This window comes from Amphiura filiformis, chromosome 5, assembly GCF_039555335.1.
Source record: "Amphiura filiformis chromosome 5, Afil_fr2py, whole genome shotgun sequence".
Classification (NCBI taxonomy): domain Eukaryota; kingdom Metazoa; phylum Echinodermata; class Ophiuroidea; order Amphilepidida; family Amphiuridae; genus Amphiura; species Amphiura filiformis.
Window position 1 is genome coordinate 27327367 of NC_092632.1, and position 26973 is coordinate 27354339.

A 26973-nucleotide genomic window follows, 5' to 3' on the forward strand; every position below is an offset into this window, starting at 1 on the left:
TATACATTATCACAATTACATACTGCCATGACACTAATTACTTGAACGCTCGTTTGGTAAGCCATGTAGTATTTTTTTGGCACGTGACACTCTCTATAGTATTATTTTATTTCATCCCCTATTCAAATGTTAACTACGGAAAAAAATACCGCGCCCGGGCTAGAAGAGGCAATATATCGGCAATGCCGACTACGATATTTATTTGTTTAAAAATATCACATTGAGGACACTACCCACATCTATTACAGACTTGACATTTAATATGGAATATTTTTTTTTTTTTTTTCAAGACTGGTCTGGAAGGGATCTGCATAAACCGCACGGGCTAAATATTAATCGGGGTGTGTCGGGAGATGGTGTAAAATAATTGTTTGACAGAAAATGTGCTTTCCATTAGTTAACATTATGGCGCTCATAAGGTAGTCAATAAGCCTAAAATGGCGGATTTAGGGAGATTGAATTTGATTTTTGTGGGGGTAAAATGTCTGAATTTGAGCAACATTATTCTGATATTATCAAATTTATTGAGGTTTGAGGCGATATTTACTGAATCTAAAAACCCGTAAGTGTTCGTCAGACCTGAAATGCACTTGTAATCTACCAGTATTGAAAGTGGGAGGAGCTTTCATAAATATGGCTCTTAAAACTGGTTCGCACTCAGAGAGTTTGAATGGTCCTCTGGGGTCAAATGTTGTAAACTTAATGTACACAAAGGAACGGCGTGAGTTCATTGGACAACCAAGAATCCTCGTAGTTGTTTTTGTACCGCAAGTTTATAACATTTGACCCCAGGGGGCCATTCAAACTCTCTGAGTATGTACCACTCTTAAGAGCCCTATTTTTAAGCTCCACCCCTGTTCAAAAAATTGGTACATTACAAGCGTATTCCAGCTGTGATGAATGCCAATTGCTGATAAAGTTTAAGAAATATCACCTCAAACCCCTATAAATTTGATAATAACAGCACAATGTTGCATGATGTCCGAAATTGTGTCTCTCACAAAGCTCCAATTCAGCCTCCCTAAATCCGCCATTTTAGGCAAATACGCTACATTATGAGCACCATAATGTAAACTTATGGAAAGCACATTTTCTATCCAACAATTATTTTACACCATCTCCCGACACACTCCAATTAATATTTAGCCCGTGCGGTTTATGCAGACTCCGTCCAGACCAGTCTTGGAATTTTGCGAAAAAATATTCCATATTAAATGTCAAGTCTGTATTATGAACAAAAAGTATGACAAAAACCCTGCCTAACCTTGTAATTATTATAAAGTGAAATACCGTAGAGACCATAATCTTAATATTCAGTACGTGATAGTTGCAAGTACATGCTTTGATACCGCACAAACTACAGAATTATGGTTTTTATAAACATTGACATGAATTGCTGTTATCCCCAATTTTTTCAGGGATTACTGAATTTTTTGAACAAAATGTATTTGTTTCATTCAACTCAAAGGGTATGCAACTTCATGAATAAAAATGATCAATATTACACAACTAACACGAGATATTTACAATAATTATGTAACTTTTTAATGCAAGGTCAATGTCTACGCACCCTTCAGAATTAATGAAATTATATCAAATTGGAAGGAAATCTTACCCAACCATAAGATATTTTATTAAAAATCTCATATTTTGTCACAACTACAGCACCTAAAGCCTTGTTTTTTGGCATGTTAGTTTATTTAAGTACATTACAATCCGTGTAAAAATCAGAATTTTGACAATATTGAGGTTCTTTTGCTTTTTTTTTTTTTTTTGGCTTTGTTTTTTTGCTTTTTTTTGTTGTTGTTTTTTTCCAGCGCTTCGTTCTAAATATAGCAGAGCTATAGAAATATTTAAAATGTAATGTAAAAATACCTAGTGCCTAGACTTAATTCCCCCATCCGGGATATTTACAGCTCTTCAGTTGCGTCACTTCTCCTTGTATAACAAAACTGGACTTCAAAACTGGAGAACTAAGTTTCACTTTTGATTCGGCTGTTGTCCTCCGACAAACACGTTGATCTTCCCTGGTTCTATGACCTCCTGGTCAGTGTAGACGGCCATTACACGAGGAACCAACTGAAATTGCACATTGACTTGTTGTCCAGGATTCAGATGAGTGCGATTGAAGTCAACAAGTTGGATCTTGGGAACAGGAACGCTTGCATTTGTCCAGTTGACGTATACCTGGATAACCTATAAAAACGAGGAAATGAATGATGTGCAAGGTGGTCAGAAAGGAAAGTGATTCTTTGTAGTTTCACATAAAACCTATATCAGTTGACTCATGATGCTTGATGGCTTATTATCCCGATGTCACTACAATACACCACTAGTTAATGTTACTACACCATTAGATCAATCCCTTTCTTCAACCTATAACTGGAAATCAACATTTGGCATATGCTTGGAAAAGAGGGGAACTTATTATGTATGTTTGATTAACAATAATAGTTCAAAAATAACAAAACAATAACAAAAATGTAACAAAATTCAAAAACTTGGCACACGTCTTACAATTCAAATTCACCAACATAAAACATCAAAATGCAAATTTTGTCCTTCTCCCAAACAAATTTGACAAATGTTAATTTTCAGTTAGCTCGGACAACTGCATTTTTTTCCGACAACATTGAATGTTTTGTTTTAAAGTTTAAAAAAAAATATACATTTATATTTCTAACATATGGTAGTGCTCATTATTTATAGTACTATATGTTTTGGCACTTGGCAGAGCTTATACAGGATCTGTTTTGAAATATATAGAAATGAAAACACTTTCCAATGGTTCGTTTGGTTACCTGGCAAGACTACTTCAGGAGATCACAAAAAGCTTTCAAAAATAAACCTTAAGCAAAACCATGTTCTTTTGAAAATGCCACCTACCTCATCACCAGCTAGTTTGCCTATGTTGTGAACTGTTACCGATATAGTGACATTATCACATGGTTTGATAGTTGACGGTGATACCATTAATGTGGTGTAGTTGAATTCGGTGTACGACATGCCGTATCCAAACGGGAACAGTGGATCTCCTTCAAAATATCTGTAGGTGCGTCCCTTCATGGTATAATTCGTCATTGGCGGAACCTGCATTAATTAGCACAGTCAATACATTTTATCAAAAGATCATGAACGTATTTTAATGCATCATTTGACTCTTTTGACCCAACTTACCATTCAATGGGAGCAAGATGCTGTTGCCTTTATCTTGCTGAGAGTGCACGTGCTAGTAACCTCTCCTCTCCTGGGTTATTTCTCGCCTCATGTGCCGGTCACATTTCGCTTACTTCCATACTTTGTATTATTGTTCATGTATAATGTTATATTGTGCATTTAATAACACCCAGCCCAACTTACCATTCAATGGGAGCAAGATGCTGTTGATCTTCGCTGAGAGTGCAAGTGCTGGTAACCTCTCCTCTCCTGGGTTATCATGCTTTTTCATGTGCCGGTCACATCACCAAATGTGTTTTGTATGATATCATATTTTGTATTTTAATTTGTACATTTTATATTACTTGCTACTTGTATTGATTTTAAAAACAATTTGCCTATTCTCATGTTATAGTAATATTATTGTATTTTGTATATATTATCATGTTGTATCATGTGTAAGTTTAAGTTATTTTTGGTAGTTTTTAAGGTTTTGCATTGTTTTATCTGTAAAGCGCCCTGAGGCTTTTCTGCATAGGGCGCTATATTAAATCTTTGTTTATTATTATTATTATTATTATTTTATCACGAAGTCATCACTAGTCCCAGAACAACCACAAATATGGAAAGTAAGACCGTTGACCTTTGACCTGTATAGCAGTGGTGAAACTGTACACACCCCGAAATCATAATTTCTATTAAATAGGCAAGGACCAATATAATTTAAATCCACATAAATGACCACATTTGGTTTTCTTCTTAGATTTGGAAATATGTAGAACATTGATAGTATCCATTTGAGATTAAACAAACCAGAAAGTGATCTCCCACAGTAAAGGATGTGGCACATGTCCTGCAATACTCATGTTCCATATTTGGCATGTTCCTGGACTGATTATTATGATGTTGTAATAAACACCACAAAACTTTTCCCACGTGTTTGAGTGGTTATAACTTTGAGAACAATTACCTAATATTATAATATTTATTAATTACAGTTTAGCTGCAGTATGCTATACTACTACACTTGTGTAAAACGTCATAATTATCGAGAAATTAATTATTCAAGTCGTGGTGACATAAATATACGCGATAGTCTGCAACAGCTGGAGATATGTTGTGACTGAACACATTACTTGTCGAACACGATAGGATTTCAGGTAATATTACTTAGAAAGTTTTATCATAGCGCTAATATTCTGTTTGCTTCCCTCAATAGCTAGCTTTTGATTCAACAAGTAACTGGGGGGGCGGTGTCCAACCTTCAAGTAATTATTTTGTGTAAGCTAACCCTAAGCCTATTCATAACCCTAATCCTAACCCTAATTCTAACAATAATCCTAACCCTAAACTAACCCTAACCAATCAGTGCCTGTTTCAAGTCTACAAGCCTCCATGCATGATCGTCTGCCGAATTCTACTACCTACTTCGACCTGGCAATATTGGGTAGCCGTGTTAACGTAATTATGACTGAAATCCTATCGTATTCGACCAGTAATGAGTCAATCCATATACCAACCAATCTTAAAATATTGGTTGGAATGCGGTTTTTGTAGAATCTTTTTGTAAAATAAAGCAGAACAGACAAGCAGCTTGCTTCGTACCTGACTCATGCTAGCTGGCCAGGTGCCGGGTAATCTTCCAGCAGGATTAGCTCCATTAGTATTGGTGAACACCCGATACAGCGCATCTCCTGTAGCCTGCGCGGGAAAGAAACATTCCATGATGACTTGGACTCCTGAGTTGGAGACTGCCCAGGTGATGTCAAGAGGTCCGGCATTGAAGAGAAGCAGCACAACAGGTTTCTTATTTTCTGTAAAATATCATTGATGATCTGAGTCATAAGTTACAAACAATTTGAGCTATCACTACTCTGGTCATAAAATGAATTTCTACTTGTCTAAGAGCTTTATATTTATATCTAGTATACAAATTGATATGGTTTACACACCGAGTGCCACAACACTGTGTTCCATGCCCTGCAATCTTCAGGTGACTGATTAGCTAAGCACAAATTTAAAACTACTTCTTTTTAACACGTATAAGTGTACCTCTATACCTTGCATCGCTGTAACAACATCCTGAAGAAGTTTCAGTTGATGACCTGGTAAATTCAAGTCTGATCGATCGTTTTCCTCAGCTTCAATTTCTGTACCTGAAATTGTCAACATAATTGTATTTCACTTTAAGAGTGGGTAAAGTGGTATGATACGATTATAATGGGTATATATACACACTACACCAAAGTATTGCAACATTGCTGAAAAAAGAATTCCGCAAACTGTAGTTGAACAATGATCCAATATCCTGTCGATTTCACATGGCGTACTGCATGAAAATGTTCTTTTCATAAAATAAGTAAGATTAAACTAATAAATGGGATGGAAGGTGTCACTTGCGGTGACATCATGTGCCTATTCCGGTGCTTACAATGGCGCAAAGTCGGGAATCTTTTTGAATGCAGAGACAATGAAACTGAAATGTTCAGATGCCTTTAGAATAGTTGTCAAATGGTTTAATGGGTTTCTGCAAGGTATCAGCATGGAAGTAAGAGACATGGAAGCTGGTCGATCCAACACCTATTGAATTATTTACGTAACATTCTATAGAGGGTACGTATCAAGCTATTGTGATAACAATGTAGTCAGCGTGTCTTTGATGTGGATCAGACTTGCCGCCTTTATTGCCAGTTCGTTTATTTACAGGTTTATTATTTTGAGCAAAAATCGTGTTTTTCTTGATTATTTTTCAAGTACGTTTTTTTTTATTCGGAAAAAAGTGACAGGGATGTTAGATTTGTAATTAGAGTCAAGCGGTAGCATGACCAGCAAGTTTTTAAAAAAACGACTGATAAAGAAGAATAAACAGATGCGCCGCGAGACTATATTTACACGGAACAAAACGCTATTGTTCTATGATATTTTTCGCTGGGTACAAAATATATCTAAAACCATGCTAAATCGTATTTACTGTCCAAAGTGTCATATTTTAACAACTCTTTATTTCAAAAGTTACACCAATCTTACAGTCAATCCGATTGTTTGATAATAAACAAACATTCTTGCTTTATTTCACGCGGTATTTCATAGCCAAAATTAGTGGCAAATCATAGCTAATCATACTGATATCCACAATCTTTCGTCACTGCTACAGCCATACATGGCTGTCGCTGTCGCACTAATTTTTCAGATTCACTTTCAAATATACCCAGGCATTTTCCTGGATACCCTACATACAAATTCTGGACCACATTCGCCAAAAAATCAAGTTTTTCACAATTCTTTTATTCTTTCCGGACCACAGCATATATCCACATTAATAAATACTCCACTTTCACACAGCGTAATAACAGGACGTCCCCGTGGCGAAGTGGTTAAGGCCATGGACTTCTAATCCATGCATGAATTTTTGCTCAAGTTCGAAACTTCCCACCACTTTTTTAAATGTTTTATTAATCAATTTATTGTCGTAAATCAAGAATAACACCATTTCGAACTTCCATTGCTATTGTGATATTATATTTTTTTTTCATCAAACAAACATGTTTGATTTTTTATTCACATTTAGTCCAAGGCCTAGGGCCTTCTTTCACCATCCAGATGCTATCACCATGCCTGACCATCATGGCATGGCATCTTCGTCATTTAAAACACATTTATCAGTGGCTCTGTTCACAGCTCAGACTGAAATTATATTTGATATAAATATTATAAATTAAAATCACAAACCGCGAAAGATCGCCAACAACTGCTGCTGAATATTGATATCCAACTAGATTTCCCCACAGGGCTATAAAGAACCACAAACCTTGAAATTTGGATATCCAACTACATTGCCTCGCAGGGCTACAAAGAATCACACTCCACGAAATATGGATATCCAACAAGCTTAAACTATAAATTAAGCTCCCGATACAGGGCAGGACTTAAGGGGAATTAAAATCACAAACCGCGAAAGATCGCGCGACAACCGCCGCTTAATAGGGGTATCCAACTAGATTGGAACAATTGCCCCACAGCGCTTCAAAGAACCACAAACCACGAAATATGGATATCCAACAAGCTTAAACTACAAATTAGCTCCCGATAGAGAGCAGGACTTGATGAGGGAAATTAAAACCACAAAATACGAAAGATTACAAAGAACCACAAACCGCGAAAGACTAGATTGCCCGCAGGCCTATCGATTATAAAGTATCACAAACCACGAAATACGGATATCCAACAAGCTTAGACTATAAATTAGCTCCCGATAGAGGGAAATTAAAACCACAAACCACGATATTCAACTAGATTGCCCCGCAGGGCTATAAAGAGCCACAAACCGCGAAATTTGGATATCCAATTAGATTGCCCGCAGGCCTATCAATTATAAAGAACCACAAACCGCTAAAGATCAACAACAACTGCCGCTCAATATTGATACCAACTAGATTGCCCCGCAGGGCTATAAAGAGCCACAAACCGCGAAATTTGGATATGCAACTAGATTTCCCCACAGGGCTACAAAGAACCACAAACCACGAACTATGGATATTCAACAAGCTTAAACTATAAAGAGCCACAAACCGCGAAATTTGGATATGCAACTAGATTGCCCCGCAGGGCTACAAAGAACTACAAACCGCGAAATTTGGATATCCAACCAGATTGCCCGCAGGCCTATTGATTATAAAGAACCACAAACCGCGAAATATGGATATCCAACAAATTAAGACCACAAACCGCGAAAGATCGCCAACAACTGCCGCTCAATATTGATATCCAAGTAGATTGCCCCGCAGGGCTATAAAGAACCACAAACCGCGAAATTTGGATATTTAACTATTGCCCCACAGGGCTTCAAAGAACCACAAACCACGAAATATGGATATCCAACAAGCTTAAACTACAAATTACCTCCCGATAGAGAGCAGGACTTGATGAGGGAAATTAAAACAAAACACGAAAGATTACAAAGAACCACAAACCGCGAAAGACTAGATTGCCCGCAGGCCTATCGATTATAAAGTATCACAAACCACGAAATACGGATATCCAACAAGCTTAGACTATAAATTAGCTCCCGATAGAGGGAAATTAAAACCACAAACCACGATATTCAAATATATTGCCCTGCTGGGCTACTAAAGAGCCACAAACCGCGAAATTTGGATATCCAATTAGATTGCCCGCAGGCCTATCAATTATAAAGAACCACAAACCGCGAAAGATCAAAAACAACTGCCGCTCAATATTGATACCAACTAGATTGCCCCGCATGGCTATAAAGAGCCACAAACCGCGAAATTTGGATATGCAACTAGATTGCCCCACAGGGTTACAAAGAACCACAAACCACGAAATATGGATATTCAACAAGCTTAAACTATAAATTAGCTCCCGATAGAGTGCAGGGCTTGATGAAAACCACAAACCACGAAAGATCGCCGACAACCGCCGCTTAATAGGAATATTGCCCCGAAGGGCTACAAAGAACCACAAACCTCGAAATTCGGATAGCCAAGTAGATTGCCCCGCAGGGCTACAAAGAACCACAAACATTAAAACACGATTATCTGGGGCATTTAGACGCTTCCGTAGTATAGGCTTAAATATATGCGCATTTACCAGTTCCGACATGAAGTAGGCCTAAATCGGATTTACTCTATGTGTGTCTCTCTGGCATTGTCAACATTGGGTGTGTGTTGTTCATATTTACATTTTCTTTACATATTTACGTAGCCTTGAATAATTAAAGTATATCAAAATGTTTATTGATCATTGTGTACGCCTCTGAACATTACAGTCACGCGTGACGAGCAAGTTTTAAAAATAAACGACTGATAACGTTTTGTTTAATTATTTATTTTCATGAATCAAGAATAGCAACTTCAAACATCCATTTTTCGTTTTATTCGTTTTATGGTGCACTTCGTAACCTGATGACTTTCCAAGCTTGGAGCCGCTTGGCTACATTCATAAAAAGAAAAGAAATCTACCAAAAAACGTTGACAACGTAAAGAAATCAGCAAGTTTAAAAAACCCACCTCGGCTCACTTTTTGAAACTTGGTCCCATTTAAAAGTTACTGATTTAAACTTTATCATATTTATATAAATTTAAAACATTTTCAGAAGTGTTAGGTATCTTTAATGTGCAGATGCGATATTAATTTGTAAGCTTTCTGGAACGACCTGAAAGGTTATTATCTTGTTCTTGCATGGTAAGCCAATATCCTATTGTGTTTTGTTTTATAATAATCATGATTAACATGATTAATGATTGAATTAAACGAATAACAAGTAGGCTTGTAATCTAGTTGGAAACGCTGTATTCTGTTGAAATAAAATAAAAACACTGATTTGCTGTTGGTGTTCAAAATGGGACCAAGTTTCAAAAAGTGAGCCGAGGTGGGTTTTTTAAACTTGCTGATTTCTTTACGTTGTCAACGTTTTTTGGTAGATCCATAATTACAGAAATCCAATCAAAATATCGATTTCTACCCTATACTTACAGATTTTCTTAAACTTCAAAATATTGGAAATCATGCATTTACGTCTAAACCGCTAATTAGCGGTAATAATTGATATGCGCACTTGGCACATGCTTTACATTATAAAATGAATCCCGCATCTATTCGTGTGCCCGGGGCTGCCCGAAATTGCTGTTGACCAGAATGTTCCAGAGTCGGGTATTATCTTTACATTTTGCATAAAATAAATTGTATTTCATTTCAGTTTTTGTTTTAAAACTGCTATCTGAAAGTCTAGCATATATATACATTTAATCGGTAGGTTTTCACATAATTACATATTTTTAATAAAATTGTATAAATTAAACTGATAGCATTCTGACCATTACGTAGGGATTTTATAAAATCTGTTTGTGTTCATAAAACTAGTCATGTACTGCGGTAATATAACACAGCCCATTGTCAGGACTTAGTACACGACCTCGTACTGCTATTGATTTTTAAGCGGGAACTTTGATTTTAGACATGGTACACGTTGACCATGCGTTGACTCAATTGTTCCACTTTCAACTGTACTGCTTTATCGCGGCAAGTATGATACTCACTTTGATGTAGTATTTGACCAGCTTCCTTGTGTATTACTTCCATGGTATCAGGAAAATGTTTACGGAAGAAGGTTGCACGGAAGTGGTAATTGGATAAAAATAATTCAAATATGGCTGACGTATTGCAAGGATTGTGGGACTCAGGAATGTCAATTGCAATAATAAGGTCACGTGGTTACTCCATAAAGGACATTGACATTTAAACACATATTATGAACACTTAAGGCGTGGGGTATGAGCGACCTTGAAGTACAGGTATCTGGAGAAGGGAAGCAACGAGTTATCCCAAATCACAGCGACAGGTAGTGACTTGGCCGCCGAGTGTTAATATATATTTATTTTGGAAGGTTCGTGTTTGTTTTAAATTTTGGGGCGTTTTTCTAAAATTTGATATTTTTGGTGATATTTCAAAAAAGCGACATGCCAAAGATAAATCTTTTTGCACATACTTTGTTATTGCTAATACAACTCTTTTCTGCATACCTACGTTACAATTCGTTTTGGTGATTTAGTAATATTATAAATTTTGTGACTGCATTTTGGCGTTTTTGATGCGATTTTAAGCTTACCGTGATTTAACGTTGATATCTGGTCTTGCTCCTTTTATAATTTCACTTTGATCGTCGGCTTTTGTAAATAACAGAATGTAGATTGGCTCTGAATAAGTCTCGTAGTCCTCTTGGTGGGTTTTTTCATGATATATTTAGTTTGTATTTGCATGTATAAACAACCCAAAACCGACCTCTGATTTCAGGGTTGAAGGCTGTTTTCGGAATAACCGTGGACTCAAACAAGTGCACGAGTGGCGACTATGGTTTTATACTTCCCGCATTCATGATTGCGTCAACGCCTAATAATATACTTCTTTGTATAGGTTGAATGTAGCTGGCAGAACCCTGGTATACAAAGAATTGGTTACATGTCAATAACCATTAACTTCAGGGATAGACCCTTTGTAGGGCCTACGCCTTTCTATCATGCAGTATCTTTACCCGCAGACATGTGCCCGTGTCATGTGCCAATATTGCGTAACGTTAAAGGTTAACATGGTTAATATATTTTTTTGACATTGAGAAGACTGTGTGCTTTTATGGCCGAGCGGTCTAAGGCGTTGTGCTTCTGAGCGTCGCTTCTTCGAAACCGTGCGTCTGTTATCTATGCCCGTGCAACGGGGCATAGATATTGTATTTGTTGTGTTTAGTCTTCGGACTCTTCTCCTTCTCCTTCATCTTCTTAAGACCACTTCTTTGCACTCCTCTAACTCAAGAACTAAAGTAGCCTCGGGGCCCATACTTAGTATAATGATGGCCCATGACCCCTAACAATTTCGTAGGGTAGTCTCGACCCCAGAGGTCAAAGGTCATGGCCTACAGGGGGCAATATGTGTAAAATTTGAAGCATCTCTAGCTCAAGAACTATAGCGCCCTCAAGGTTTATACTTAGTATACTGATGGCCCATGACCCCTAGAAGTAACTTATGGTAGCCACGACCCCAGAGGTCAAAGGTCACAGGCTACAGGGGGTAATATGTGTAAATTTTTAAAACCACTTAAGCTCAAGAACTATAGCGCCCTCAGGGTTTTTGCTTGGTACAATGATGACCCATGACCCTTAGATATTTCCTGCAGTAACATCGACCCCAGAGGTCAAAGGTCATGGGCTACAGTGAGCAATATGTGTAAAATTTCAAACAGCTCTAGCTCAAGAACTACAGCGCCCTCAGGGTTCATAATTGGTACAAGTTTATTTGGCGCGCGATCTCAGTTATTCATTTTCTGATGGCTGTGCCTCTTACAGACACCCTCCCTCTGGAATCCAAACCACGGTTCGCTCATTACACCTCCCTTAAGACAATATTTTGGTGCGATTAAAGGTCATCCGGTGCCTTATGGGCTAGCCACGTGACCTTGTTTCTTCTTTATTCTTCAGACCTGGAAGGACCTTTGTTAGATTTCTAAGGCTGGTAATTTCGTTCACCCGACACATCCACCGCCATTTTCCTGATACCTGGCAGAAACTAATTAAACCATTTAGAAACCATTGTAAAGGCATCCGAACATTTTGTGACTAAAGTTTCTTCGTCTCTGCATTGAAACGGATTTTCGTCTTTCCGCCATTGTAAGCACTGGAATAGGCGCATGATGTCACCACAAGTGACATCTTTCTTCCCATTTATTAGCCTAATCGTACTTATTTCAGCAAGAACATTTCTATCATCCAGTAAGTCATGTGAAATCGACAGGATATATTTAATCAATGTTCAACTTACAGTTTGCGGAATTCGTTTTTTCAGCAATGTTGCAATACTTTTTGTGTAGTGTTTGTAGTTCGGTGCAAAAGTATACTCGCGATCTTCTCTTTCAAGTTCAATTCAGTGGCTTAATAGAAGTAGAGGCCGTGTTGGGTAAACACTTCTAATTACTCCTCTTCTGTAAGTGACAATAATAAATCAACGATGTACCACATTGAGTATTTTCAAATGAGATGTCTAAGAGGAATTCTATACGGATGAACAAACTCGCAAGGCACGTTCAGCTCATACTGATATAGTCATCATCACATGCGCACACTGTCTTTTTGAACTGAGTCAGCGACTTATTGAGTCAAACAGTATACATGTAGTATTGAGAGTCAACATTGAATGTCTCAGGCAAAGGTCACTGGCTCAGTGACAGACAGAAAACCTCCGTTTTTAGCTGTTAATGCAAATTTGTTTGAAGCAATGGTAACATATTGAGCAAGGAAAAGCTGACTTGGTATGAACATTATGAACATGATTGTATGAAGTAATAATCCCAATTCTATGTGGTGAACATGCCCCCAGCCCAGTCCGACCGCGAACTTGTGCTTCTATAGAAAGATTATCAAATTGACTCTCAAAATGTCAGGTTGGAGGATAACGACCATGAGGGTGAAACTTCTGAAAAGGCGGGTTTACCCAACGGAGACTTAGTACTTAGTAGTCAACACCAATCGTAGGAAAGAAGGAGATGGCCTGTCTGGCACCTGCACCACCACCCACGGGACTATCCATCACAGCTTATGGTGGATGAATGTTACAGGAAGCATGTATAATTGGTCAATGTGTGCCAAAGTTGCTAGTATTACCTGTTCCCAAACACACTATAGCCATATCAGTCCCATGGACAGCCGAGTACACAGCCGTGTCATTGTAAGTTTCACACTTTGTATCACAACCTTCCGCATATGTATAGCTTGAAGCCAACGTCATCAAGCCTTGACGTGGTGTCTTTATGAATTTTGGATCTTTCGTTGGGGAGTAATCACCAAATAACTCTCTGTAAGAATCGGCAAATGGTCCGACAAACTGCAAATTATATAAACAATTAACTGTATTTGGTGGTCTATATTTTTCCCAAATTAGCATGATTTGGAAAGGGCAAATGAAAAGACTAAGAACGCTTCCAAATAAGACACAAAACTTCCAGATTTGAATAAAATTTCCAAATAAGACTTCCAGATTTTGATAAAATCATTTTTCTTTCTGAAGCTTTAGTAAAATGCTTTTTAATTGCATATTGATAAATGTTTCGGATACATAACTTTCAATATTTACTTACAGCAATTTTGTGAATTCCTCCTTTCATTGGAAGAACGTTTCCGTCATTTTTCAGAAGTACAAAACTTTTCGTAGCTAATTCTATTGCAAGAGCCCTGTGTGCTTCGCTCTGTATATTTGACAAGTCTAGTTTCGTGTATGGATTCATGCTGGGTGGATCAAATTCACCCAGACGCATTCTGGTGTAAAACAGAGGTTTGACAAGTTTAATAATCTCTTCCTTAGTTAGATCACCAGATTTGACAGAATCTGAAATCGTGGTGAAAACGTTTTTGGGTAAAACTGTTAAATCCAGATTACACCCGGCTTTGACTGCTAAAATTCCAGTTTCATTATATGATTTGGTGTATTTATGTTTTTGCGATACCAGTTCAAGAGCCAATTCATCAGAGACAACGTATCCTTTAAATCCAAACTCTGTTCGTAGGATGTCGGTGAGAAGCTTCTTGTTGACACAGGCTGGTACACCGTTGATACTATAGGGAAAACATATTGAATAGTTCAGTATATTTAATAGTATTAATATTAAACTTTTATCATTTGATATCTATAAGGCGCTAGAGAAAACAAAAGCAGTTTTACAAAAATAGTGACATCCTATGTCATGAAATATGTTAATCTTCAAATCTTTTCGTGTGTGATCAAAACAAGAGTGCAGAGATTTTCATTACGAATCCAGGTATCTAAATCATCATGATCAATCATTATAATTAAAACGTCTTGTCGCGGAAAAGTTTGAACTTAAAATTACTTAAAAGGACTTTTTACTTTTTAAGTTTTTTACTTAAAAGTACTTCACGTGACACTCATCAATACTGTTGGAACGCTACTATCGACGACGCAACGATCACAATTGACCTTTCATCCCATAAGCCTTTGCGGTTAGGCTTGGTAAGATGTCGTCATTTGACGTCATGCCGATGTGCACATCGTTTAACGAACCAGTAACGAACATAGTTACTTGGCATTTCAAAGCCGTGAAGTGCGCAGTAACGGTGTGCGCATCGGCGTGACGACATCTCAGGTCTACCCACAAAGGCTTATGGGATTTACCGAAAAGGTCAATTAATGACAGCCGGTAGGCATATAGAGTGAACGATGTCAATAGTCATTATTGAATTATTATACCTGTTGTAGCTGCACATTATGTTGTAACTACCAGCCTTAACGCACTCTCGAAATTGAGGAAGAAAAGTCATCCAAAAATCTCGATCAGAAACCTTAATGAAAATAAAAGTGTTTCATTATGGTAATTATTAATTGATGCCAACTTAACAGTTGTTATTTTCAGCGATCTTGTTGTCATTAAAGTCCTATGCAGTGATCCCAGCGATCAATTTAGCCAAAAATCTATCAGAATTTCCTAATTTTATTTTACAAGCAGCAGCATTTTCTTACTTACTTTGGTATCACCGGATAGAGGAGTTACAACCTCCCCCTTCGTATTCCATGCTACACAAAATAGTTCAGTAGGAAGAGGATTATAAGTCAGGGCAAATATTTTGAAGTATTTGCCTTAATTAACCCCCATCCTACTGTTTAAAAACAATGTTTCCAGGAGTGCAGAATAATATTGTACGGAAAAAATATAGTGAAACAATTAATCGGAGAATCGGCACCTTGGCATCGAATGAGAAACGACTGCTCGGGACATTATCTGGTCCTGCGTAGACAGCAAAGTGTTTGCATCCAGCATTTGCCCTGATGTACCTTGGATGATTTCCTTGTAAACCACGAACATAACTTTTGGCAAGTTCACCGCTCAAATATGGATCTTCACCGGAAGTTTCCTATAGTAAAGACACAATTGAATAAAGACAGATTTCTATAGAAAAATTGAAAAAGGGAAAATTTGATTCAAATCTACTATTAACTCATTCTAGCACTCACGAATTGGAAATCAATTATGGTATTTTGTCAAAATCTGCATTGCTACTATTGAAAGTTATGTACTTCGTTCAAACACGGTGCTGAAATCTGTTCTTGTAATCACGGGTATGAATTACTAACCAGGCAAGCTTTCAAATCAAGAACATTTCTCTCATTGTTTTCTAAAAAGTTTTAATTCTCACACCATCTTATTCTCAGTTTGATTCCCTGCTGAGTTATATAGAGTATAAAGAAGCAGAATACACGTACACGTCTGCCCCATGCCTAGCTCTTTCATACTATATTCTTGTTCTGAATTTACTACAATTAATAATGTACTGCAAATTCGGAGATGCTTAAAGGAGGATTTCGTGATCCTAGCATCCTCTTTTTATGACATTTTTCAGTAGATATCAACGAAAAAAGCTTATTTCCAAAATTTCAGTTGATTCCGATTTTGCGTTTGCGAGTTATGCATGATTGTGTATTACACTGCTCCATAGACAATGTGTTGTAATTTCGTTCTGGTGCACCAGAACGAAATTCAAATTTGGCGATATTTTTGCTAAACGAATTAATCTGCAAGAAATATTTGGTACATAAACATTATGTAGCCAGAGGTATCCAGTGGTGTAAAAATCTCAACTTTTTTGGGAAAAGTGGGGGATGAGGCTGTGGATCACGAAATGCCCTTTAAGCATGTTGTAAATAGCGCTTACCTGATTTCTTCCCCACAATGGATGTCTGGCAATGTTGATTACGGGACTGAGACAGCTTAAACCAGTGTCATCACCGTACATCTTCTTAGCAATGTAATCCGTATGTTTGGCTCGTACTTCGATTCCAGATGCTTCTGCCATTCTGAAGATTAGTTCTCGACTGATGCGAACGCAAAAAAAAGAAAATGGGTTGGTTTGGCCTTTTTAATGTTTATACATTTTATAAAGCCTATATTAACATGATGAACATTTATATCTTGAGAGATGTTGTATAGGCCTGTGCTTCTATCGATCTAATTTGGGATATTCTCCAATCATGTACAAATGTACGTGAGATTTCTTGGAAATTCCCCTTACTTGTATGACATTGCTAAACAGGTATCTACTTGCTGTTCTGGAAATCCCCATATAGCAGAATTTAATGAGTGCATTTATACTTATTGTGAGATGAAAATTTATGACAATGAACTAAAATTAGAACATGGTGTAATGGGTGGTAATGTCTGTCCGGATTTAAAAAAAGGTAATTATTTTGTTTTTGAAATAGAGAACAGTGTGTTAATTGTGTTTCGGCCTTTGGTCCGGCCTTTGGTCTTGCTTGACCGTAATGTGGCGGAAATGGATGTCGCCGATAGAGGGCCTCCTTCAGTCACGTGGTTTCATTGGCTATATAAGCGGAGTGCAATAGCACTCTGGGCCAGTCTGCCTGTAGCCGTGAGTATGGTTGGTCGATGACTGGTCAATTAGCTCTCCCTCTCTTCTAAGCATCCAAGCCGCCGCTCTCCGCTCCTGAATCCACTCCGATCTTGGATCAGCCCGAAGCCCAATAAAGGTGTTGAGCCAATTGATCTCATATCTGTGAGTGTGAGAGTGTTTCCTTTGCCAGTGTCAGGTACGATATGTTTCGTACACCTACTACATCATAGGCCTTACTTCGCTACCATATATACCGAAGGCCGGTTCCGCTACATTTGGTGGCAGCGGTGGGATTTTTGTGACACTGGACTAGTATCAACATCTGAGGGATTGTAGGACAAGTAGAGAGAATGGCGTCCAACTTCGACGATGATCAAGATTGGATGGAGGATTTCCACAGCCAGGTGCAAGAGGAGGAAATCGAACGACTCCGGGAGCGTGATAAGCAGTTGGAGTTAGAAGCAAAGGAAGCAGCGAAAAGGAGTTTGGATTTACAAGAGGAGATCAACTTACTGAGAGTGAATGGTGAAGACGAGAGGCAGATATTCGTTGATGAAATTAAACGCTTACGGACAAAATTAACTGAGAAACAAAAAGCAAGTGAGTTAAGCCAACCAAGGATTGAGCCACCGCCAGAGTTCTGCTCAGAAACAGTGACTCCTGCTGAAAGAAATCCTCAGCAGCAGTACGGGGAAACGGTCAATGTCTCGGTAGGGGAGAGGCATGTTGCAGCTCGTGGCTCAGATGAGGCTGACCACGTGGAGTATGCAAGAGCATCAACTCCGGGAGAAGAGCAGGAGCAACGCCAATTTCAGGAGATGCAAACGATTCTCTTGAACAATATGCCAGACAAACGCAACCAAGGACAGTTGGACAAATCGAGTTACAAAAGGTATGAAAGGACACAAAAAGATGCGTCGTGTAGCCCGATGGAAGATGTGAGCGTTATGATGGAATCAAGAATGGTTCATGAATTTGAAACGCCACTGGGATTCAGAAGAGCAACGGCATCCGACCAAGATGTATTTATCCGGGAGCCGATGCAGAGTAACACATCTATGAAAGAAGAGCAGCTGACGCAAAGCTATGAAACTCCAGCGGTTCCATATGCATCAGCAAGTGTTAAGTATGGACAAAGATCCCAAGTCGGAGATCATCAGGACGTGGAGGTAGAACAAATGAAGTTGGAGTTGGAGAATTTGAAACAAGAAAGTAGTGAGCTCCGTCAAATGCTAACGGGTCAGGTACCATCCGACAGTCATGAGAAATATAAGAAACGGGCTCCGACATCACATCGAGTAGTCAGCTCAGATGTCAGAAGGAAGGATGGAGGTGATATGACCCCGGGTAATGTCAGCATAGAACGACATAAAGGCAACATCAGAAGAGTCAAAGAAGAAATGTCGGATACAGAATCTGTCGACTCCGAAGAAGAGGAGCCACATCGCAACAGCGGACCATGGAGGTTAAGGCGAGAAGATTGTATAAAAGGAATGGATAAATTCCGGAGCCGAATGGAGCGGCCTAAGCAGAAACAAATTACGCCCGAAGCATTCAAAGGAGACGTGCCTCTACAGGAATACCTTGGCCAATTTGAGTCTGTCGCGACTTGGAACGGATGGACTGACAGCCAAAAGGCACAGCAATTATTTATGAGCCTTCGTGGTCGAGCCAGAGGTGTAATTCGACAGCAGGATGAGTGGAGAACAATTACTTATCAGGAGTTGGTAAAGCGCTTAGAAACCACGTTCTCCGGCCAAGCAGAACTATACTTGGCACAGCTTCGTGGTCGCCAACAACAGCAACAAGAAAGTCTGCAAGATTTTGCACAAGCTGTTAGAAAACTAACAGATAATGCTTACGTCGGCAGGGCAGAAGAAGCTAGGAACCGGATAGCACGAGACCACTTCATGGGTAACATGCGAGATAGGGAGATACGATCAGCGGTGCACCTCTCCCGCCCTACATCTATGGAAGCAGCATTACAGACTGCATTAGAGACAGAAGCGTTTTTGACAACCGAAAAGCAAAAACAACCTACGAAGTTTGTGAAAAGTGTAGAGCAGAGTGATAGAGTATTAGAGGATCAGTTGAGGGAAGTCATTGGGTTGTTGAAGACCGTAGCAGAGAAGGCGTCAAAATCGGAGTCGAGCAAACAGTCGGAGTTTACTGAGAAAGGACAAGCGGCAGAAGCCCCACAAGCTCCTAACTACGGCAGAGTGAGCGGAAGGCGACGAGGAAGTGGTAGACAAGACCCAGGCAGAGGAAGAGGTTGCTACAGGTGTGGAGCATTGGATCATTACAAAGCAAGCTGTCCTCAAACGTTTCGCAGCTCGAGAGGAGGATGGAATCATCCGGGAAACGATTTTCGGCCCAACGTAGGAGCCCCGGAAGGGTCGAAATCGGTAGCGTGGGCTCAGGAAAACCAACAGTAAACAGAAATGCGACTACAAATCAGCAACAACCGCCAATAAACCCAACCTCTGAAAATGTAGAACGTGGTCGCTCTCTAGTTGTAGAAGGACACATAGCCAACTGCTCAGTAGAATACTTGGTGGACACGGGGACTACAGACACTATTATTTCCGTCCAGATGTATAACAGTATCCCAGTTGACTCAAGGCCTGCTCTTTTTCCCATGAAAGAGGCAGCAGAACAAGCAGATGGAAGTCCTCTAAAGTCTATAGGATGGGCATCAATGAACGTCCACATTGGACCCGTTTCTATGTTCACGCCAGTAGTAGTGGCCGAAATAACAAACGACGCTATGTTGGGTATGGATTTCATGTATATGTCAAAATGCACCATTGATCCATATAAGGAGCAGTTGAGATTCGGAGACAAGGTTGTGCAATGCAACGTTAAGACATCGAGTACACGCACATTTTGTGCCAAAGTCACCCTCCGTCAGAACATAACAATTCCTCCGGGGCATGAGATGCTCATACCTGGAAAAATTAATAAGACTCCGGGAATCGAAGGACTCGGAATCCTAGAACCGGGGAGCAGTAAACTTAAAGAAGCCGGAGCTGTGGTGGCAAGAGTGGTTGTAGACTTGGATACAACAAAACCTGATTACATACCCGTCAGAGTATTCAATCCAACCCTGTCAAACCTAACAGTAAAGAAGAATACAGCAATTGGAACAGTAAGCCCTGTAGTAGGTTGGGAGACTGTGAACAAGATAGACCGAGAAATGAATAAACAAAAGTCGGAGAGGAATGTACCAGAGCACCTGCAGACGTTGTATGAAGCGAGCGTACAGGAGTTACCAAAAGAGTACCACGCAGGAGTTGCGGATTTGCTGACGGAATATCAAGATGTATTTTCAACCGGAGATGGTGATCTTGGGAGAACCGGCATTGTCAAACATCGGATAAACACTGGTAATGCTCCACCAATCCGACAAAAGCCGAGACGGCTCGCACCCGCTATGCAAGCAGAAGCTGACAAGCAAGTTAAAGACATGTTGAAGAGAGGGATAATTGAGCCATCCGAGAGCCCTTGGGCCTCTCCGATTGTCTTAGTCACAAAGAAAGATGGCTCCCGGAGATTCTGCTCCGATTATAGATTGCTTAATGAGGTAACTGTTAAAGACTCTTATCCGATTCCCGGATTGAAGAAACATTGGAATCATTATCCGGAGCACAGTGGTTTTCAACACTAGACCTCGCCTCCGGATATTGGCAAGTGGAGTTAGATCAAGAGGCTAAGGAAAAATCAGCATTTGTAGTGCGGGGAGGACTTTACCAATGGACAGTTATGCCCTTCGGGTTATGTAATGCTCCATCGACTTTTGAAAGGCTCATGGAAAACATAATGGCAGGACTTCAATGGGAAAGTCTTCTGATCTACTTAGACGATGTGATAGTGTTCGGCAAGACCATAGAAGAAGAGTTGAACAGATTGATGAGAGTTTTTCAAAAACTCAGACAAGCTAATCTGAAACTAAAGCCTAAGAAATGTGTGTTATTCCAGAAGAGTGTGCTGTACCTTGGACACGTCGTGTCAAGAGATGGTATTGCTACAGATCCGGAGAAGATCCGAGTTATCCAGGAATGGGAAACTCCGAAATGCCTCAAAGATGTGCGTGCCTTCCTCGGCTTAGCATCTTACTACAGAAGGTATGTGAAGAGCTTCTGTGATATTGCCAGACCACTAAACCGCTTGACACAGAAGAACATCGCATTCAATTGGACAAATAGTTGCGAAGAGGCTTTCCTGGCATTGAAGCAGTGCTTAACAACAAGTCCGGTTTTAGCATATCCTACATACTCCGGCCAATTCACTCTTGACACGGACGCCAGTGCATACGGGATAGGAGCTGTGCTCTCCCAAGAACAGAACGGTCAGGAAAAAGTTATTGCTTATGCCAGCAGAACGCTCACGAGAGCTCAAAGGAATTACTGCGTCACACGAAGAGAGCTACTGGCAGTAGTCTTCTTTGTTCGGTACTTCAGACCGTACTTATATGGCAGACACTTTACGATCCGCACTGACCACGGATCACTCCGTTGGCTTATCAACTTTCGAAATCCGGAGGGTCAAGTGGCTAGGTGGCTACAGATACTTGGAGAATACGACTATGAAATCATACATCGCGCCGGGAAGAGCCACCAAAACGCCGATTCTCTATCCAGAAAACCTTGCTCTCAATGTAATAGGAGCGACTCGAGAGCGAAACCACTACTCCAATAGAGGAGGAGCCGGAGCCAAAGAGAGACATTACAATGTTGAATAAATCGTGTCAATTTCCCCCGGAGCAAAATAACGCTCCGAACTCCGGAGAAGCACGACAAGAGGACAACCATCACCCGCAGCAATACGGTGATCATGACTCGACTAAGACAAGCAATGGGAGCCATTCCGGAGCAAGTCCGAGGATAGTACCAAAGAAACAGACATCCAGTAAAGCTGCTCCGAGGAATATAAGTGAACACACGGATCAAGTAAGTGCTACCGAGCGATCTGTTTCAGCCAGCTGTAATGACTCAGATCAAGTAGAAAGCTCAGCAGTTCCAAATACGCAGAAGCATGGAACAGCATCCGTTAGTAAAAACAGCTCCGGAACAGTGGAATTAACAGAGAGCCAAGTAAACCAGACAAGAAAAGTAAGAGCCATATGTCCTGCACCAAAATGGACGAATGAAGAAATGAAAAATGCGCAGATAAATGATTCCGATTTGTCATGGCTTTGGACGGCCAAGGAATTAAACAAGAAACCGGAGTATACAGTAGTATCACCATTGTCAAAAGCTGCTAAGGTCTATTATCTAGAATGGGACCGAATAGAGCTGAAAGAAAGTCAATTGTATCGACGATGGGAGTCTAATGATGGTAAAGTCATAAAGTGGCAGTTAATTATGCCAGAGAAGTACAAAGAGATTGTGCTTGAAGAATTGCACAACTCCAAAACAGCAGCGCATTTGGGAGTAAATAAAACCAGGAACAAGCTGAACGACAGGTTCTACTGGTTTGGAATTAGCAGTGACATTCGTTCTTGGCTCCGAAAATGTGATATTTGTGCCAAACGGAAATCACCTTCTACAAGAAGAAAAGCCAAGCTACAACAAGACATAGCAGGACATCCGGGACAGAGAATAGCCATGGATATCCTGGGTCCCCTTCCCATAACTCCGACAGGAAATCGTTACATTCTTGTTGTCGGAGACTACTTTTCCAAGTGGGTGGACGCATATCCTATACCGGATCAGGAAGCAGTCACCTGTGCCAATAAGTTAACACATGAGTGGATATGTCGGCACGGATGTCCGAGAATTCTGCACAGTGACCAAGGGAGAAACTTTGAAAGCAAAGTTATGGCAGAGGTATGTTCATTGCTTGGAATAGACAAAACACGGACCACTCCACTGAACCCCAAGTCAGATGGCTTCATAGAACGATTCAACAGAACTATGCTGAATACGATTGCAGTCCTGTTGGATCCACAGAAGCACCAACAGGATTGGGAAGAAGTTTTACCTTTCGCTCTTATGGCATACAGAAGCTCCGTGCAGGAATCAACCTCTGAAACACCACATGCTATGTTGTATGGAATGGAGATGGAACTCCCGATAGATTTAGCATCAACTCCGGTCGAGCCAGAAACAGATAAAGTGTTTAAGACAGATTATGCTCAAGCAATGCGGAACAATTTAAGAGCTGTACACGACCGAGCTAGAGAAAACCTACAACAAGCAGCGAAGAGACAGAAAAGGAACTATGACAGAGGTATCATAACACAGCCAATTCAAGTAGAGTCTTTTGTATGGCTACATCAGGAAGTCCGGAAGAAAGGACGATGTCCAAAGCTCCAAATCAAGTGGGATGGACCCTACTTAGTTACAACTAAGTTGTCTGATGTTGTATACAGAATACAGAAATCGCCACAGTCGAAGCCCAAAGTTGTTCACTTTGACAGACTCAAACCGTACGAAGGCGAACAACTAAGAAACTGGTTGAAAAATTAAACAAAAATGTGAATTTCAGGCTCCGGCGCTCAAATATATTCAGCTCCGGAAATCCGGCGCACAGTTACTCCAAGATATTAATGACTCATATGCTCCGGTGCTCAAATTATTTTAGTTTTCGGAAATCCGGCGCATAACTCAGTGGCTCCGAGATATGCTGGGGATGTCGCCAAAGAAGAGAGCGCGTAAGTCCAAGACTCCGGCATCCTCCACTACGACTAGTACTACAGCTACTACTACTACTACGGAGCAGCCAAGGGAGGTACCGGGAGCCCCCGGAGCCTCAGGACTTCTCACAATGAGTCATCTTGCAGATGTTGGAGAGCGCAGCGGAAAACTGGTGCGAATTACAGAGACCATCACCAGAGAGTATACTTTTGAGTAAAACTTTGAACTGAAACCATGCATCTAGAGCTCCCAAAATTATGTATTACAGTAATTCATGTCATAATTGAGTGCCGCTGATATATTTAAATTGTTCATTTCCATTTTGTCCATTCCATTCATCTCATTTATCATCCGTCCACATATCACTACATACATTTTTCATCCCCATCTACACCTTTCTAATCCATAACATTGTGTAATTTTACAATGTTCTAATAACACTTGATCATTGAAATAATTGATACAAAAACAAACTCCGGAATTTCGGAGTCAGTTAGCGCGATTATAATGTGTAGCCTGTATGCGTACCAAAAATATTTTAGCATGTTTAAAACAGGGTAAAGATGTACAAATGATGTATATAGCATATGTTATGATAACATATTACTGCATGCTGCTCTGTGCATGACTTATCATGATTGTATAGAAGTTACAATGTACAGATGTACAGTGTTTCATGTTGTTGTATTATTTTGTAAAGTACTTATAGGAGCATGGCCATGCATTTTAATCAGGTTGATTTTGTATGATATGGTTGTTTTAAATGATAACAGGATACCGTTGTTTGCTCCGGATGGGGATTCGTCGGATCGGAGGGGGAGTCTACCGGTGAGTGGTATGTGCACTAGCGAGGAGCGTTAGCCTGTCATAGATGTACGATCTATGATGAATCATCCTGTGTTCTTGCTCCTCACTGGCCGGCTCTTTCTTTGATGTGATGGCTCCGTGAGGGAGTAAATGGTTACTCCTATTATTTGTGTGTGCACTAAAATACACATGTAATCGTGGCAGTAAAACATTTTTATGATCATTGGTATTAGTACCGGAGCAATTATACAGTTCCTTTAAAGCGACTCCGGATTTGTAACTATAATGTCATACAGGTTACCAGCATATAATAATACATGCTGTGAAGTTATGTAGAACTGCTTTGTTTAACAATTCAATATCACAAAGCATGACAACAAGTAAGTTTAAAATTGATGATAATATGTTTTGGATATGCCAAATTACTTGTTGGATATATTTTGGGAAATTCAGTTAATTCTCCCACATATTTTTATATGTTATAAAGTGTTGAAGAGTATCTTTTAACTATAAAGATGATAGTTTTTACGGAAACATCATTTACTCCGGATTTTGGACCCGGCGGAGCAGCGATTGAATCTGGGAGCAATGTGTATGAGCACCGGTGAGGGTAATGCACGATCATGGTTGATCTCGTTCCATGTTCGTATCCTCCCGCATGCTTTTGCATGTCGTTGTCTGGTTCTTTTGGTGATCCCCGCTCCGAGTAGGCGTAAGTGATCGATCCTTCCTGAGTCGGAACGATTCAGTTGCGTGTGATTTGCTCAGCTCTGAAATACAATCACCGCCCATTTTCCGCCCTGGCCCGACTATGTACGATCCGGGACGTATCGGTTTGGGGAGGGGAGTGTGTGGCGGAAATGGATGTCGCCGATAGAGGGCCTCCTTCAGTCACGTGGTTTCATTGGCTATATAAGCGGAGTGCAATAGCACTCTGGGCCAGTCTGCCTGTAGCCGTGAGTATGGTTGGTCGATGACTGGTCAATTAGCTCTCCTCTCTTCTAAGCATCCAAGCCGCCGCTCTCCGCTCCTGAATCCACTCCGATCTTGGATCAGCCCGAAGCCCAATAAAGGTGTTGAGCCAATTGATCTCATATCTGTGAGTGTGAGAGTGTTTCCTTTGCCAGTGTCAGGTACGATATGTTTCGTACACCTACTACATCATAGGCCTTACTTCGCTACCATATATACCGAAGGCCGGTTCCGCTACAGTAATAAGAGTAGTGTACAGATTATTTATATCAATGAATTCCATCGCATATAGGCATATATTTGTTTTTAATTAAATATATTTCTGTCAGGTAACAAAATTGAAGTTAATTATTTACACTCAGCAACTCAAGTTTCCATACACACCTGAATGTAGCACTTAAACCAAGTGATTGCGGGAATGATGTAGCATTACCAGCTCGCACGTCACCTCTAGGGCATATTGTATACCACTGGTAAGGAGGAATACCCAATATCCCAATCGCTGGTGCAGGACCATTCGCAAATTGGCCCCCTCTTGAAATTTGTAGCACAAGCTCGTCGAGCGTAAGCCTGCCGACTAAGTCATCCACACGTGTATCCCATGGCAATGAAGTATTTTGAAACGGGTAATCACATTGCACTAATTTCAACGTTACTAAAATTAGCCCAATGTAAAGTATGTATTTAGCCGGGTTTTTGGCCATGTTTGTCTCGTCAAAGCCTGTAGTACCGTATGTGAAACACAGCATGCAAGTACAGCAAACTTTGAACTTGATTCCTTTGATAATATTATTTAGTCAATAAGTAATTTGTATATGAAGATCATAAGAATGATAACATTTTGTCAATACATATCACTTGCAAGAGCAGGTGTACATGCACTCAGTATATGTTACAACAGTCTGTCTTGTCCAGATCCTCATACCAGACGCTCAGGTTGGTTGGTGTTAGCAATAGATTATATGTTTACCTGCACAGAGATGAGATGCGAAGAGGTTCCATCTGCCAAAACACGCTCAAAGACATGTTGCGTTGTTCAATTGTAGCCAGTCTCTTCTCCTCTTCTGCCTCTCTTATCTCCTGTGAAACCAGCTCGCTTGTCTGAAGAAGACGACCACCATTTGTGCGTAGTCCAACCAAGTCCTTGACGCCAAGCAGGGTAGCACCAACCATCTCCTTGTGCTTCAGTCTTGATCCTGCCTCCTCAACTGCCAAATTGGCTGTCCACTTTCACCCTGACCTAACATTTGGCTGGGTGTTCTTGATTACTGGGTCCTTTGAGTCTCTAAGGGTCATAAATTATCTTGCCTTGGCCACCTTGAACTTTTCAACAAGAGAACGCACTGGAAAAGTCAACTTAGTGTGGCTGCTGGTGATTGCGATGTTTGTTAAACTGCGTGGAGCTCCAAGCCACTTCTTGACCTTCCGCTCCATTGCCTCTACATCAGTTATTGCTACCTCATAGACTGTGAGTGACC

The 26973-nt window shown here is 40.1% G+C and overlaps 1 pseudogene; it reads right to left on the bottom strand.

Moving 5' to 3' along the window:
- Positions 1–1820: 1820 nt before the first annotated feature.
- LOC140152102 (uncharacterized) lies at positions 1821–26199 on the bottom strand (annotated as a pseudogene).
- Positions 26200–26973: the final 774 nt, after the last annotated feature.